This window comes from Sciurus carolinensis, unplaced genomic scaffold, assembly GCF_902686445.1.
Source record: "Sciurus carolinensis unplaced genomic scaffold, mSciCar1.2, whole genome shotgun sequence".
NCBI lineage: Eukaryota > Metazoa > Chordata > Mammalia > Rodentia > Sciuridae > Sciurus > Sciurus carolinensis.
The window spans coordinates 396,953-411,788 of record NW_025920172.1 but is presented as its reverse complement, the minus strand read 5'-3'; the positions used below and the strand labels follow the sequence as shown (position 1 = coordinate 411,788).

At 42.6% G+C, this 14,836-nt stretch overlaps 1 long non-coding RNA gene across 2 annotated transcripts; it reads left to right on the top strand.

The window, feature by feature from the left end:
• The first annotated feature begins 8,132 nt into the window (after positions 1-8,132).
• LOC124974722 (uncharacterized) lies at positions 8,133-14,062 on the top strand. Of its 2 annotated transcripts, XR_007106811.1 has the most exons (4): positions 8,133-8,368; positions 11,294-11,355; positions 12,324-12,374; positions 12,498-14,062. It is a non-coding gene; the product is annotated as an uncharacterized LOC124974722 (long non-coding RNA). The 2 variants fall into 2 exon arrangements; XR_007106810.1 differs by lacking the exons at positions 8,133-8,368; positions 12,324-12,374 and adding an exon at positions 10,599-10,652.
• The last annotated feature ends 774 nt before the right edge of the window (positions 14,063-14,836 follow it).

The following is a 14,836-nucleotide window of genomic DNA, read 5'->3' as shown; positions in this document are numbered from 1 at the left end:
GGATGGGCTGTAATTACTGTAGCGTCACTTCATATTTTTTTCAATCCACTCCTGCCCTTCCCTGCAGGATGACAGATTCAGCTCCAGCCATAACCATGGTGTTGATGGAGAATCCAGCCACAGCACATGTGAGAGACAGAGGCTGTGAGGGCTTCATCAGACCAGAACCTGACTCATGCAGCTGCACCTGGCACAGGACACCTGGGGACAAGGACAGGGAGACCCTGTCAGTCACCTCAGTCACAACCTCCACATGGAACCCAGCTCTGACACTGGGGACACTCACCATGGGGAGCTGTGACCAGGCACAGGAGAAGACCCAGCAGCCTCATCTTCTAGACCACACCTGCCTTCCTGAGAGCTCAGTCCTGTGTGAGCAGAGAGCTGTGAGCTCCCACAGCCCAGAGGGCATTTGAACCCAGAGCAGGAGGAGGAATTTGCATGTGACTCAGGCTCTTCTTACATCTGGAGAGGCTGAGGCCAGGGTGTCCAGGTCCTCAGTGCTCCAGAGATGTGTCCCTCTCTTGAACCCAAGTGGAACTTTTCCTGTGACAGTAGAGCAGTTGGTTTAGGGGGTGCTGGAAGGATGTCAGAGGAGGAGCCCACCTTCCTGACCCAGCACTGCCTCCTCCAGTCCTTCCTTCCTGGACCTGGTAGGATCTCAGAGTGATAGGAACTTGCCAAGCATGCAAGAGGCCCCAGGTTCAACTCCCAGCCCTGAAGGAAGAGCCCTCAATGGTGACCGAACAAGAGCACAGGACTGAGGATGGTGTTCCCCACGTCCAGGAAGAGTCCTCTGTTTTATCTAATGAATAGTTCTTCTCATCTCAGTGAGATTTGGGGGATACAGACTGCACAGAAGATGATAGAGCTGGGACTCATGAGGGGAGAGGCTTCCTGCTGTGTGCCCACAGCTCTGCCCTTCATGCTCTGACCTCCTCATCCTCCTGACTCTTCAGCAATACCTGTGGACAGGAGTGGGCTGGAATCTGCCCTGAGCTCTTCCACTCATCTGTCCTGCCCTCTGGTCTCCACCATGAGAGGACAGCATGGGAGGGGCTGGGCCAGGGTGAGGGTCCTGGGAGCAGAGGCAGCTCTCACCTGCAGCCCGAGACTGAGAGCCACAGGGTCCACCAAGAGCAGCAGAGCCAGGCTGACAGCAGACAGGGAGGGCATGCAGGGCAGGCTGGGTGAGGAGGGAGGCCCAGGGCTCCTTCCTTGAGCAGCATCACTGCAGTGAGAACTGCCCTGCCCACAGCACCATCATTTGGAGGACACAGTGGACACTCTCCTTAGTCAGGGGGATTCACTGAGAGGACAAGTGTAAGTGCTGACCTCCTGATGAGGATTCAGGAACTGATCTCCTGCCTAACTGAGTGAACACAACCTACTAATGAGACATGTAGGCACCTGTCCTTATTCACTGTGGTGTTGACCATGACCTCACTGCAAACCCTGAACCTGCAGACACCCTCCTCCTGGTCCTGGGGAGGCTCAGGGAAGACCTTGCTGGTCTCCATGTTTCCACCAACTGCAATTCCATGTGTGCCAGGTGGGTGAAATTTTCAAGATTTGCAAACCTTCTCATTTAATGTTGTTCCTTCAGGCATACCTAATGGGAGACATTTGCCATGATCCCACCTCCTCACCTGGGGAACGTGGACTACTCTATGTCACAATTTCCCTTCCTCACCTGGGTCAGGTGTGAGCCAGTCAGCTCCAGCAGCCAGGGCTTCAGCTCCCCTGCTTGAAGTCACATCCATACACTGTGTTCACCTCCTGCCTCACTGGAGCCTGAGCTGTGCATTTCTGTTATAATCTGGTTTTCATGGATCTGACATCTCATCTCTCCAGTCCCCTCCATGAGTTCTCACACATGAACCATGTTGCTTTGGAACTTCCCTAAGTGGCCTCCTTCTCAATTCAGATGACTCCTTCTCTAGTTCATGGACATGGATGGTGACAATTAACACTGACACCATGACTTTGATTTCTGTGTTATATTTTAAATTGAAAATTTCTTGTAACTCAATTTCTTTCTCTGTCAGGCACATTCTAACCTTCTTTCTTCCAGTGTAGGGGGTGGGCAGACTGGGTATTGAACTCAGGGATATTCAATTACTGACCCACATCCACAGCCCTTTTTTGTATTTCATTTAGAGCCAGGGTTTCAGTGAGTTGCTTAGCACCTCACTGTTTCTGAGGCTGATTTTGAACTTGTGATCCTCTTTTACTCGAAACAGAATTGATAAAAATTAAGAAGTGCCTGGTCTTCCTCCTGCAGCCATCAGGAATGGACAGGTCAATGTTGAGGGGTTGGCAGCACCACACTTAGGGGTGTTTCCTGCAGGAGGGCACAGCCATGCAGAGGGAGGAGACAGCAGGTGGACCCCTCAGGTCCTTTGCTCTGTGCTGTGAACTCCAGGGGAGGGTTTGGGGTGGGGCAGGGCAGAGGGTGCAGTGGCCTTGCTGGGGATGGAGAGGAAGTTCAAGAGTCAGCCTGCTCCCACTCAGGCAGCTGTTGGCCTCCTGCCTTGAGTATCTTCCTAGCCTTGACTTCACCCTTGGCTGGGGGCTCCTAGACCTCCAGACCTTGCTGTCTCCAGGTCTCACAGCATCTGGGTCTGTGAAGTATCTCTGGGTCCTTGTGAGTCAGTCTCAGCCTGGCCCAGGTTAAGTCACATCAGGGCTCAGCATGTCCCTCTGTGAAGGCTGGAGGTCAGTGCTGGGTGGACCATGGCCCTCGTGGACAGGAGGCTCTGAGATTTCTCCCTGGCTCTGCCCAGCAGGCTCAGGCTTTGCTGGGAGCCAGTCCCAGCATCTCTTGGGTTCCTGGAAGGATGGGTGGAGTCAGCCAAGAGGAATGACAGGAACCCCTGGAGCAACTTGAAGCAAGTGCTGCTCAGATTTATTTTAGCTCTTCTTTTATGGTATTAAGTGAAGCAGGACTAAACCACATTCAAGTTTCAGAGAAATTACCACAAAATTGGTACTAACCACACTTTGCAGCAGGTGTCTAACACATAGTGGGTACATTAAGGTCAACTTTCTATATTTACTTAAAGTTACTCACATCAGCATATTACAGTGAAAGATATTTTCCTCTTTTCATCCTACCGGCCTTTATTTACCCTTTGGTGTCAGACCTATAGTCAGCATAATGACTGTATTTTATTTTAAGCTAAATTTACCAAACTACTAAGCAAACATGGACTTAATCTTTAGCTCATATTATTATGTTTTGATTTAACCTTAAATGCTACTCTATTACCTAAACAAGCTTAGTTAAGACTAAGATTATTTATTGCCAAACAGTCAGTGTGAGTAATTAATTTTATCTTATTTTTTATGTCATTGCTTTATCCTTTACCTATTGTAATACTTATGTGAAACCTAAGCCAGCAGAAACTACTCATAACCAATTAACATGTAATGAGGGCATTTGATCTTAAGATAATATTTTTCTAGTTGTTATGTGTAAGCAGTTTCTTTTCTCTTTAGTCCTGCATTTTCAGGGTAGTCCTTGATGTCCAAACCATTGAATGAAGGTAAATATAGGACATTTGTCCATTTACCATTAATATTAATTACTTATTCACCATTTTCATTGTACACTCCTGTTATAGGGAAGATGTGGATCTGTGGGAGGCGGGTCCTTATACTTACTTGCTTGTTTCCCTCTAGGGGGATACCATAAATGTCTTCCAATCCTGTAGGGTAAGTAGGGTGGCCCTAGTACTGTGCGGACAATAGTCTCCTGTTCCATTTGTCAGGCTCTTTACTGGTAAAGCATTAACTGGGGCAGGTGTGGTCAGCATAGGAGCAAGCAATTCCTGCAACTGTAGTTTTCTGAAGAACTCCTCAAACTCTGTACTTTAAACTTATGTGTGATATTGGTACATTTTTTAAAGCATTCCTCATCCTCCCCCAAGTCCTGCAGACTCATTGAGGCTAAATTCTTATCACAACAATCCAGGGAATACGATTTGTAGTTGCATAGTTATAAGTAAGGTAATTACAAGAAATCACCCAATTCCTAGGAGAGGTGGCAGCAGCAGTTTCCTGGAATGGTGGCCTTGCCAAGCCCTTCCCCATGTTCAGACCTTGTCAAGCAGCGTGGTGGAAACAGTCCCTGCCAGGACCTGATAATAAAACAGGTGTCTGGAGTCTGCACTGGAGATTCCCTTCCAGCTCTGCAGCCTGCCTGTGTCCATCATAACTGAGCTGAGACCAGGAGCAGGGCCATGAGGACAGGTGCAGAGCCTGTGGGTGCTGGGGCAGCCCATGTCCCCTTCCCTGGCCTCCTGTGGAAATCACATGTGCTGAGAGAGGAGGCCCTGCCCTGCAGACCTGCATCCCTGTGAGGACCCCACTCTCTGGCCCATGCTCAGCTCTGGGAACTGCACTGGTCCAGAGGACAAAGCAGCCTAGCTCCCTGTCCTCACCCAGCACAATGTCATGTGCTCCCTGTCAGGAATTCAAGGCAGGATGAAGACCATATGTGAGGGAATGTGAGTGGTGTTTTCTCTGTGCTTTCCCAGGGTCATGTGTTAACAGATTTAGAAATGCAGGTTGTAATTTTTGCCTGTAATCTTGAGCCAACACAGAGGAATCATGAACATGGTTAAATGCTTCACCTCAATCCAGTGAGGACAATATATACAACAAGGTTTTAAATGAAGGCATTATGAGAAGCTGGGGCAGTTGGTGGCAAAGCCTTAGATAAGGCACAGTGACAGGAGCAAGCAAACATTCTCTTACAGCCATGGTTCCTTATATCCAGAGTGCTATCTGCAGACACTTCGATGTAGCAGAGCAGAGGCTCCTGGGAACTCCATAATCCTGTGCATGTTTATCCCAAGCTGTGATTTCCCAGGTCCTGAACTGTGCATGTAGGAGTCCATGAGCAGGTGGGATTCCACCTGGAGGCCCAGCGCACAGGGACTGCCTGGCACAAACTCCTGCACCCAAGGCCCTCAGGCATGTGTGTACAGGGGAAGGTGGACCCCAGTTGTCCTGCTATGCTGACAGCTTGCACTGCAGCAGTGACCCAATGATGTGGGTCCCTCACTATGTGCATGGCTGCTGCAGAGGTGCCTGCTGAGCTCGACTTCTGCTGCCTCCACACCTTCAGGTGACTCCCTTTGTCCTGTCTATCCTCATAGTTGTCAGTCTTCCTGAGTCTTTTCCTAGATCCCATGCCCAAATGGACAGGTGGTGGCTTTCCTCACCTTGCTCATCCTCACTCACTTCCCCTGTCCTGAGAAAGCTAATGTGCATGGCTCCTGGCACCTTAAGCCACAGGCACTTCCTCATGCATCAGGTGAGGGCTCTGCAGAGCCTCTGAGGGCACTGAGCCAGGAGCACATTGCTGTGTGGTGGAGGCTGCATGCAGGGTAGCTCTGCTCTGCTTGGCCTCTTTCTGTGAGGATTCTGTTGCTGTCCATGGCTGTAGAGGATGAGTGTGCTACTCTTGTACACTGTGGAACAAGTGGTGAACTCACTAAATAGTGCTGGTCATTTGCCTGTGCCTGTGTGTTCATCTTGATCTCAACCTGCTGTTCCTGAGGTCCCCTTACTGATCCAGAGACCTTGTGGATCTCGAGCTATACCTGCTGGTCTTAAACTACCATGCAGCGAGTTTTGTGCCTGGGACCACACTGACATCCCTCACTGTGAGTCCAGCACAGTAATACACAGCTACATCCTCACTGGCCACAGAACTCCACTGCAGGGGAACTGGTTCTTGTATGTGTCTATGGACATGGTGACTCGACTTTCAGGGAGGGGTAGTACATTGTGCCTCCATTACCAAGAGTGTGCCCCATTCACTGCAGCCCCTTTCCTGGTGGCTGATGAATCCAGCTCCAGATGCAACCAATGGTGATGGAGTAACCAGAGACAGCACAGGTGAGGAACAGGTCTGTGAGGTCTCCACCACCCTTATCCTGAATACTGCAGTTGCACCTGGGACTGGAGCCTCTGGACAGAGGACCACAGTGAGTCATGAACTCAGATGCAGCTGCACCAAAACTTCCTCCCTGAATCCCTGAGACACATCTGGGAGTCACCACCAAAGGGAAGGAAAACCAGGATGTCTCCATGTTCTTCAGAGCAGGTTCCCAATCCTAAAAAAATACCTTCCAGATGGAGAAGCTGAATATGAGTCAGTGGGTGCTGTGCTTTAACCTGGCTGCCTAAATGCATTTGCATGTGGGTTAGGCTTGTATCAAGGATGTAGAGGGAGGGGCCAGACAATTTTCTCTCGGAGAGGCGGCTGGTTGTGCCCACAGAAATCTCTGTCCCCTGCCTGGGGTGCACTTCACCAGACCCTTGGAGACCTCACTCCAGGATGGGACTTGTGGGACATTTCAGGGAGCAGGATGTGTTCACACATGAAACATGGCTTTGGGAACATGGTCACCAGTCTCACCTCTCAGATGTTATTGTACTAATGGTTCTCTGTGTGTGTGTGAGTGTGTGTGTGTCCATGTGTCTGTGTACACATCACAGAAATACATGCTATAGATAACTATACCTTATTCTGAATTATGGAATTATGAATCTGAAACATGTAAGTCACCATAAGCTCTTATTAAGCATTGGGTTTTCAGAGTTTGATGCAGCATCTGAATGTTTCAATCTACATACTTCAGAGGAAATTCCCTTATACCCAAAGCTTGTCAAGTGTTGGCAGCCTTTTGTGGACTCATGGGACTGAGATTCACATTTCTTCATGTAAATTTTCTCAACTGTTTATAGGGTCAAGAGCTACCCTGGGGAGGGTTTGTCTACAACACACTGCATTCACTGATTTAGTGTGGTGTAGACATTTTGCTCACATGGTGTCCATTCCTAGCACTGTTGAAAGAGCTGACAGGCCCTACTTCCTGCTTTCTCCTGTGGAAAGATGAGGTGCTCCAGGAGCATCCTTTCCTGGGGATGCTCCCCATGGTGGAGAGCATTGAGGAGCAAGGCCCTCTCAGAGATGGAATTAGTCATCTGGTGAAGGACCTTCAGCTCAGGGATGTGGGTACAGTTTCCTGAAGGTGCCCTCCCAGCTCTCCCAGGTGGTGTGGATCTTGTTCTCTATCTCTGTTTTTCTCATTCACTGAAAACTTTTCACTATGGTGTAGAGATGACCTTCATGATGGTTCCATCCATGTGCACAAAACTTCTCAGAAGAAACAAGTTCTATTGGACCCAGGGAGCTACTGGTGTCATGCTAAGTCTCTGTAAATTACCCACCTCAAACTCACGTGGGCTGGGGGTGCTACCTGTGCCAAGGCTCAGATATCTCTGTAAACCACTCTCTATTATGTGCCCTCAATGACCATGTGTCAATCAATTCTCAATTTTGGAGAGATCTCCTGAGCATGGTGGTGACAAGCAGAACCCAGATCATCCCTCACCATGAGACCCCCAGGATGTGGACAGCATGTATGATTTCCAGTCTGAAAGGGCAGAAATTGGGGATTATAGAAGCAACTCTGCATGTAATATTTACAGCAGGAAACCTGAGGAATATGATACTGTCATCTACTTTGAGTGCCAAGATTTTCTTTTGAACACTGAAATCCTTGTGTGAGCCCTCATCATGTGTGATGGGTTGACATATATGACTACATGGAAAAGTTATAGGCCAGGCTATGTGGGCAATGACTAAACAGACTCCATTTTACCCTGAGACTCCATGTTATGTAGGAAATGCTTCTCCCATGGGAACGCCGTGCCTCTCTACCCATCAATAATTGCTTAGCATGACATTTTTGGCAATACAAAATGATGAAATGGCAATTCTTGTACAATGCAAAATTGTTCTCTTTTGATTCCTAGTTTCCTAAGCAATGTACCATGTTAACGATGATGTCAACAGTGATTGTTTAGATGTAAGTAACCATTATTTAGTTTGTACCTAAGTAAGATTATTTTGACCCACTTCCCCTCTGCTAATGATTTTAGATCCCATGGTGTTAGTTTATATTTTGAATCATAGCAACAGACACTTATAATTTTGAATCATAGCAACAGATTGAAGTACTGACTTATGGTATAAAAATCCCTGCAACCCTATGATCAGGGCTGATCTCCCAATAACCTTTTTGGGGGCATTATGTGAGATAGTCAGTCGGTTTAATGAAGACTCTCAAATTTGGACTTCTCAGTGGTGATTGGTCTGTTCTTAAGTTGCACCCAATAACATTTGCAGGTCTGGAAACTCCTGAGGAGGGTAGAGACCACACCACTTCTTCTAGGGGAAGACCTCTGAGAGATGTTCCTCAGTCCCAGGCTGCAAAGTCTATGGAGCCCCGCCCAGGACTGAAATAAATTCTCCAAGAGTCGCCTGTTTCTATGCCCCTGGGGACTGGTAAGTCTTTTTCTGGTGGATCCATATCTGGACACTCTGAGGAAGGCTGGATGCAGTATTAATTCCTAAGTCTTGGACTGGCAAGATGTTGCCCAGGCCCTCAGTTCAGGAATCAGGAGTGGCCACTTGTCTTTGTTTTGCTGTCTTACCTGTTCTGTGTTTGTCTCTTTCTGTCTTTTGTTGCCCTTGAGTGTGAATATGGGTCAATCGCTCTTGTGTTTGTCATGTATCCCCTTCAATACATATTGAACAACTTCCAGGAATTCCAGAGAAGGATCGCTGATGACAGGACCCACTGTGACATCTTTTCTCTCCCTAAAATCTGTGAAAGAGAATGGTCAACAATTGAGGTTGGACAGCTCTCTCAGTGGACCACTAAATTGTCTTTGGGCAGCCTGGACATCCCTATCAAATGTTTTATATTCAAATTTGGGAAAAAATGGTTAAAAAGGTTTTTAACCATGTCCACTAAAGCTTACTTGAAATGTAAATTGCTGCCAACAGGAACTCCCAACTATTGGAGTTTGTACACCAAAATGCCAGGCTAAAATTTTGATGGCTGCTATCCAAGAGATGTGCAAAACTGGTTTAGAACAAGACCCCAACTTAAGGTGGCTCTCCCAGGAGACCAATGGAAGCAGCTCCATTGCTGTCTCCTTGGGAATCTCCTTCAGGGAGGGACAAGGCATAATATTTGTCTATATTCTCTTAATTCTTATCATCTCTGATGAGTGGGACCACATCAGAATGGAGGTCAAAAAGACTTTTAAAATTCTATTTTTTTGAGGTTCATAATTTCAATCTGGTGCACTGTAGGTTAATTGTTGATCAGATCTATTTTATCCAAGTGTAAAGTTTTTTAATGCTGTGTTTCATTCAGAGGCCAATTTACAAGGGTTAACTCTCAATCTTATGAGTTTTAAAAAATAAGCTATAAGGCCTTTGTCCATCTCTTTATTTTATATATGTACACCCGTGTATTGTCATGTCTACATGTTTGGTATCAAAATTGACATGTGAGCTCTTAAATTAAAATTTAAAAGATGGATCCAAATACCTTAAATTCTTGTGATTTAAAAGGTTCAATTTAAATTGGGTAAATAAATGAAAGTAAAGATTTCATTAAAGGTTACTAACTCAAAAGTTTCTCTAGGTGGTCACACAACTGATAAAATGTTAATTACATAAAACTTCTAATATCTATTGTTTCTAGATTTTTCTTCAAAAGGGAAGAAATACTTGATGCTGTCCAATTCCATTCTCTGGTATCTTGGTTTTAGAAAAGAAAACTAAATTATATTTGACAGATATGGAATTAATCATGGATGTGTTTGTTGGAAATATCTGAATGTTTTAAAGAGTTAAAATGTTAGTTGTTAAATACAACATCAAGTACTCTTAAGTACTTAAATTCCACAGGATAACATATTTAAAACATTTTTGGTGTTTTAATATATTGGAAAATAAAAGGAGGGTTTAAAATTACTTTATCACTGAAAACAAGGTAACTAAAAGTCTCAACAGGTATTATTCTGTATAAAGAGTCCAAAAGTTTCAACTATATTTAAATAGAGTTCTAAATAAATAGCAAAGTATTTCATCTTATGAAAATGGAGTATTCAATCTACATTCAGAAATATACAAGTGTTGTTTCAGAATATAAATTTTAAAAAAGGGATCAACAGATTTTAAAAATAATGATTTGAAATATAAAAACATATTTAGTAAAAAATGTTTCTAGATTAAAAACATCTTTATGTGATAAGATAAAGCTGCAATACATCTAAGTAAAGAAGAAGAGTATGTAATTAAGTGATTAAAAAGTATAAATTAAAGGTAATTTTTAAAAGTTTATATGTATATATATGTAACACAACAGTTAAAACTATTCAAGGTTTTTACCTAAGGTCAAATATTAATGTACTTATATAAGCCAAAGTTAGTCTATATGTAATATGACAAATAATGCTTAAAATATCAATTTACTCTTAACATAGTGTTTATTAGGTTTTATTCTCTAGAAAAATTGGTCTTAAAAATTGGGGTTTGTACAACTCTGGGTAAATAGCACTTGTTATTTTAGAGTATTGTACTATATTATAAAGTCTAAATTGTCTTTAAAAACTAAACATGGTTAATATAAAAATATTAATGTAATTATAATGCTATTACTCTTCTTCATATATTAAATGTGTTCATATCTTCCAGGTATACAAGTCTTTAAAGTAAAAGATTTAAAAGAACCTTTTATCAAGCTGCTGTTCTCCAACCTAAAGTTGTAATGGTAATTTGAAACTTATAAGAATAGCAAATTTATTGATGATTTACTTATATCATTTAATGTTCTGTAACTGAATATGAATCTTACGTTACATTCTGCACTGGGATAAAAATGTAAATGTACTTCTGAAACATAATGAGAACCTGACCTGTTTAAAGGGTAATATCATAAAACAGGAAAGAATTTTGCACTTAGTACACAAAATGAAAAATAAAAGCTCTCTTAACTCTCTTTGATTTATGTTTTAGATGTAAGGTCATATTGTGTTAACTCACGTTCACATAAACTGCAGAAACACAGTATGTAAACTTTATAAAATGATACTTAAAAAGAAGACAAATATCAGCTTCAGAACTAGACCACTTTTCCTAAGATTTGTGAAGAGCCCTGCCTTACCTGAGATAAGGCTCTGCCTCCCACCTTACTACATGTTACAGTGGCTCCAGAATAAGCCAGACTTCACCTCATTTAAAGTCATACTCAAAAGATGTATTTTTGTTGTAAAATTACTGTCAAACAGGGGTATAATATACAGCTCAGCCAAAATTTAAGATCACTATTACACGACTAATTATGTTTTTACTGTTGTAAATTCCATTTTTTTTCCTTCTACTCTATAACTTTACCTGTTTAATGTTCTGCAGAGGTATTACTTCAAGAACAATCTGAATTAATTTGAGATAATAATCCATCACCTATAGGACAGGTAATATGAACCCCAATTAAAGAAAAGTGGGTAAATGACTGTAAGATCACAGATATTAAAGTTAAAGCCCAGTACTCTTACTATATGGCAGGTGAGATTGACTTGCTGAATGTTTAAGATCAAGACTTAAAGATTGAGATTAAAATAGAGGAGCCAAGAGAATCAATAGTTGGTTCTTGCTCTCAGAGTCAGTCTGAACCCAGGGAATAAGAGAACTTCTCTAGGGAACTTTGCAACGTGGGCCACACGACCTCTAGATCAGGGAGACTCCTGAGACCACTAGAGGATGAGAAGTCAATCAGTGCCTGTGATGCAGAGGAGGATTCTTGGAAAAGGGGGACATCTCTAATGTTTCCAAAGGAAGCCACGTCATCAAGGAGACCCTACCTAGCAAATGGCACTAAAGGAGCTAAGAAGCTGCTCTCAAGTTCCCACTGAGTGACCCCTGTGGGAATTCAGCTGGCTCTTAACAACAAATAGAAACAAGGTCAATTTGACTAGCTTGATCTTAAACACCTAGCAAATACAGTTAAAATGAAAACACAGTCATTCCTGGACATTTAAATAACAAAACGATAGTTATTTTAATGCAACTTGAGATGTACACTTGTGTTAACTCCCCATAATAAGTAAAGCTGGAGGTGACAAAAATATTCTTAGACAAAAATGTCTGAAAACTACCAAGAGAAACTGTCAGAGTTAGAAGTTTTAGTCAGTTTATGGCCTACAGATTTTCTAAACTCCTATACTGGTAAACTTAATCAATGTTTGCTTGTATGATTCTCTAGCCCTAAGTAACAAAAATAAAGGGATCTCTACTAAACAAAGAGATCATGCTAATAAAAAAATATTTTACAAAAATCAGATGACATTAGGTAAGTTAACTAAATGTTGTGTTTACATTCCTGATAACTCCAACATAATTCAAAATTTACTAATAAAGGCCTTATCATCTCCCGCCCTGTTAGACTTTGTTAGGCCTTTTTATGGAAACAATGTCTCAGCTCTTCCACCTTCTGGTAAGAGATTATTGATTTCTAACATCTTCATGATATTCATTGACATGTTCCAAAAGCTGCAATATTATTTTCTATTAATCTCATTTCAGTATTAATGTCTTTTTGTTTCTTTCATAGAACCAGACATTTATCCCTGGAAAGACCCAACTTCTAAAGAGGGACATCAAATGGATTGCCCCACCGCACTTCACCCCTTCTCCGATGGAAGCAGCAAGAGCAGTCATCGACCTTTTTCCTTATAGCAGTAAGAAGTCCCTAAAATTAGAGGGGCAGTAAAAAAATTAAAAAGAAAGTCAATGTAGATAAGTAATTGGGTTAAATAAAAAAATAAAGGCCAGTTTGGTTCCAGAAAGTTGTAGGCAAATGACCTCTAAAAGATTAAAGTGTGAAAGCTTCCCAGCCTGACCTCCACCCTTACCAAGAATCTGCTCCTGTGACAACCTGTTGTTAAGTCTCCCCAATAGGTTCAACTTACCACAGAACCAGTCCCAAGAGACCACTGATTTCCAACACCAATTCCAGCCAGGAGACTACATCTACGTCAAACAGTTCCAGTAAAAAGGATGAATGCCCACCAGAAATGTAGGGGACCTTACTCACAACATGGATTCATCACATCTCAGTCAAGACAACAGAAAAATGGACAGTCCTCAGAGACCCCAACCACCCTCTAAATATGAGACTGAAAAGTGTTAATCATGCTTTTTCTCTTGCTTATTCTTACAACTCTACTGTAGTACTTGGGACTTCCTCAGGCTCACATGACAACCATCTTGTGTCCCCTGAAGGAACATGGTTTACTTGGAGTTCAGGGAAACTCCATGCCTGGCCTTCAACTTTACAAGATTAGCAAATGGGATGAATTCTGTGTTCACGTCATTTCCCAGGTGTACTATTATGATGGGGAGGGTAGAAGGGAACATCTGGGGCTAATACATTGATCTAAATGAGCTTCCCATGTCTTCGTTCCCATCCTAGTGGGATTAGGTATAGCTGGTTCCATTGCTATAGGGACCACTGCACTCATTATAAGAGAACAAAATTTCAAAACCATTAGTAGGCAAATAGATCTAAATTTAAGTAAATTAAAAAACTCTGTAAGTCACTTTAAAAATTCCCTTGGTTCACTTGCTGAGGTAGTTTTAATAAACAAAAGAGGGTTAAATTTGCTGTTTTAAAATAAGGATTATGTATGGCTTTAGGGGAGTCCTGTTGTTCCTATACTAAAAACACAGGTGTCATTGATGATAGTTTATCTTTGATTAGAAAAAGGCTCAACAAAAGGGAGGAAGAGCTTAAAATCTGAGGGTATTTGGTACTAAAATCTGTTCTCTTGGTCCCCCTGGTTAATGACTCTAATAACCACGATGGCAGGACCTCTCATCCTATTTATATTGGGGCTTTTAATTGGGCCATGCATGATAAACTGTTTAACTAAATATGTTAGAGATAGAATCCAGTCAGCTAAGCTGTTTTACACAGCCACTACAATCAGCTCTATACTAAGTAATAAATCAATGATTTTATTATGTACATAAAACTAGTGGGAAATGTGACAGATTGACATATTTGACTCCTTGGAAATGTTACAGGCCAGGTTATGTGAGCAATGACCAAACAGACTCCATTTTACCATGAGAATCCATGTTATGTAGGAAATGCTTCTCTCATGGGAACATCCCACCTCTGTACCCATCAACAGTTGCTTAGCATGATTTTGGGCATTACAAAATGATGAAATGGCAATTCTTGTGTAATGAAAAATTGTTCTCTTTTGAGTCCTAGTTTCCTAAACAATGAACCATGTTAATGGTGATGTCAACAGTGATTGCCTAGATGTTAGTAACCATTCTTTAGTTTGTACATAAGTAAGGTCATTTTGACCTACTTTCCCCTCTGCTAATGATTTCAGATCGCATGATGTTAGTTTGTAATTTAGAATCATAGCAATGGACACTTATGATTGATGTACTGACTTTTGGTATAAAAAACCCCTGCAACACTATGGTAGGGGCTGTTCTCCTAATAGCCATTTTTGGGGCATTCTGTGCTACAGTCAGCTGACTGGCTTAAAAAAGACTCTCAAATTTGGCCTTCTCAGTGGTGATTCCTCTGTTCTTAAGTTGCCCCCCATAACACATGGATCCCAGAGGGTGACCTGCTCTGCTGATTCTTGACATGACAGAGCTATAACTTGGGCAGTTCAGAGAACCTCAGCCCAATGCCCTCACACATGTATCTAGTGATATAGGTCCAGCATTCTGAGAAAATCCCTTTCCTTTCTATAATTTTATGATAGGGTTTTCAATGAACCATATTGTAAGTTCACTATACACTTCAGTTTAAATATGAGGTGCATAAAAGCTCTTGTGTGAGATGTTGCAAGTATTTGCAGAGGTGACAGGATCAGGTTCTCAAGGTTGTGGGGTAATCAGTGGATTAATGCAACAACATGGATTAAA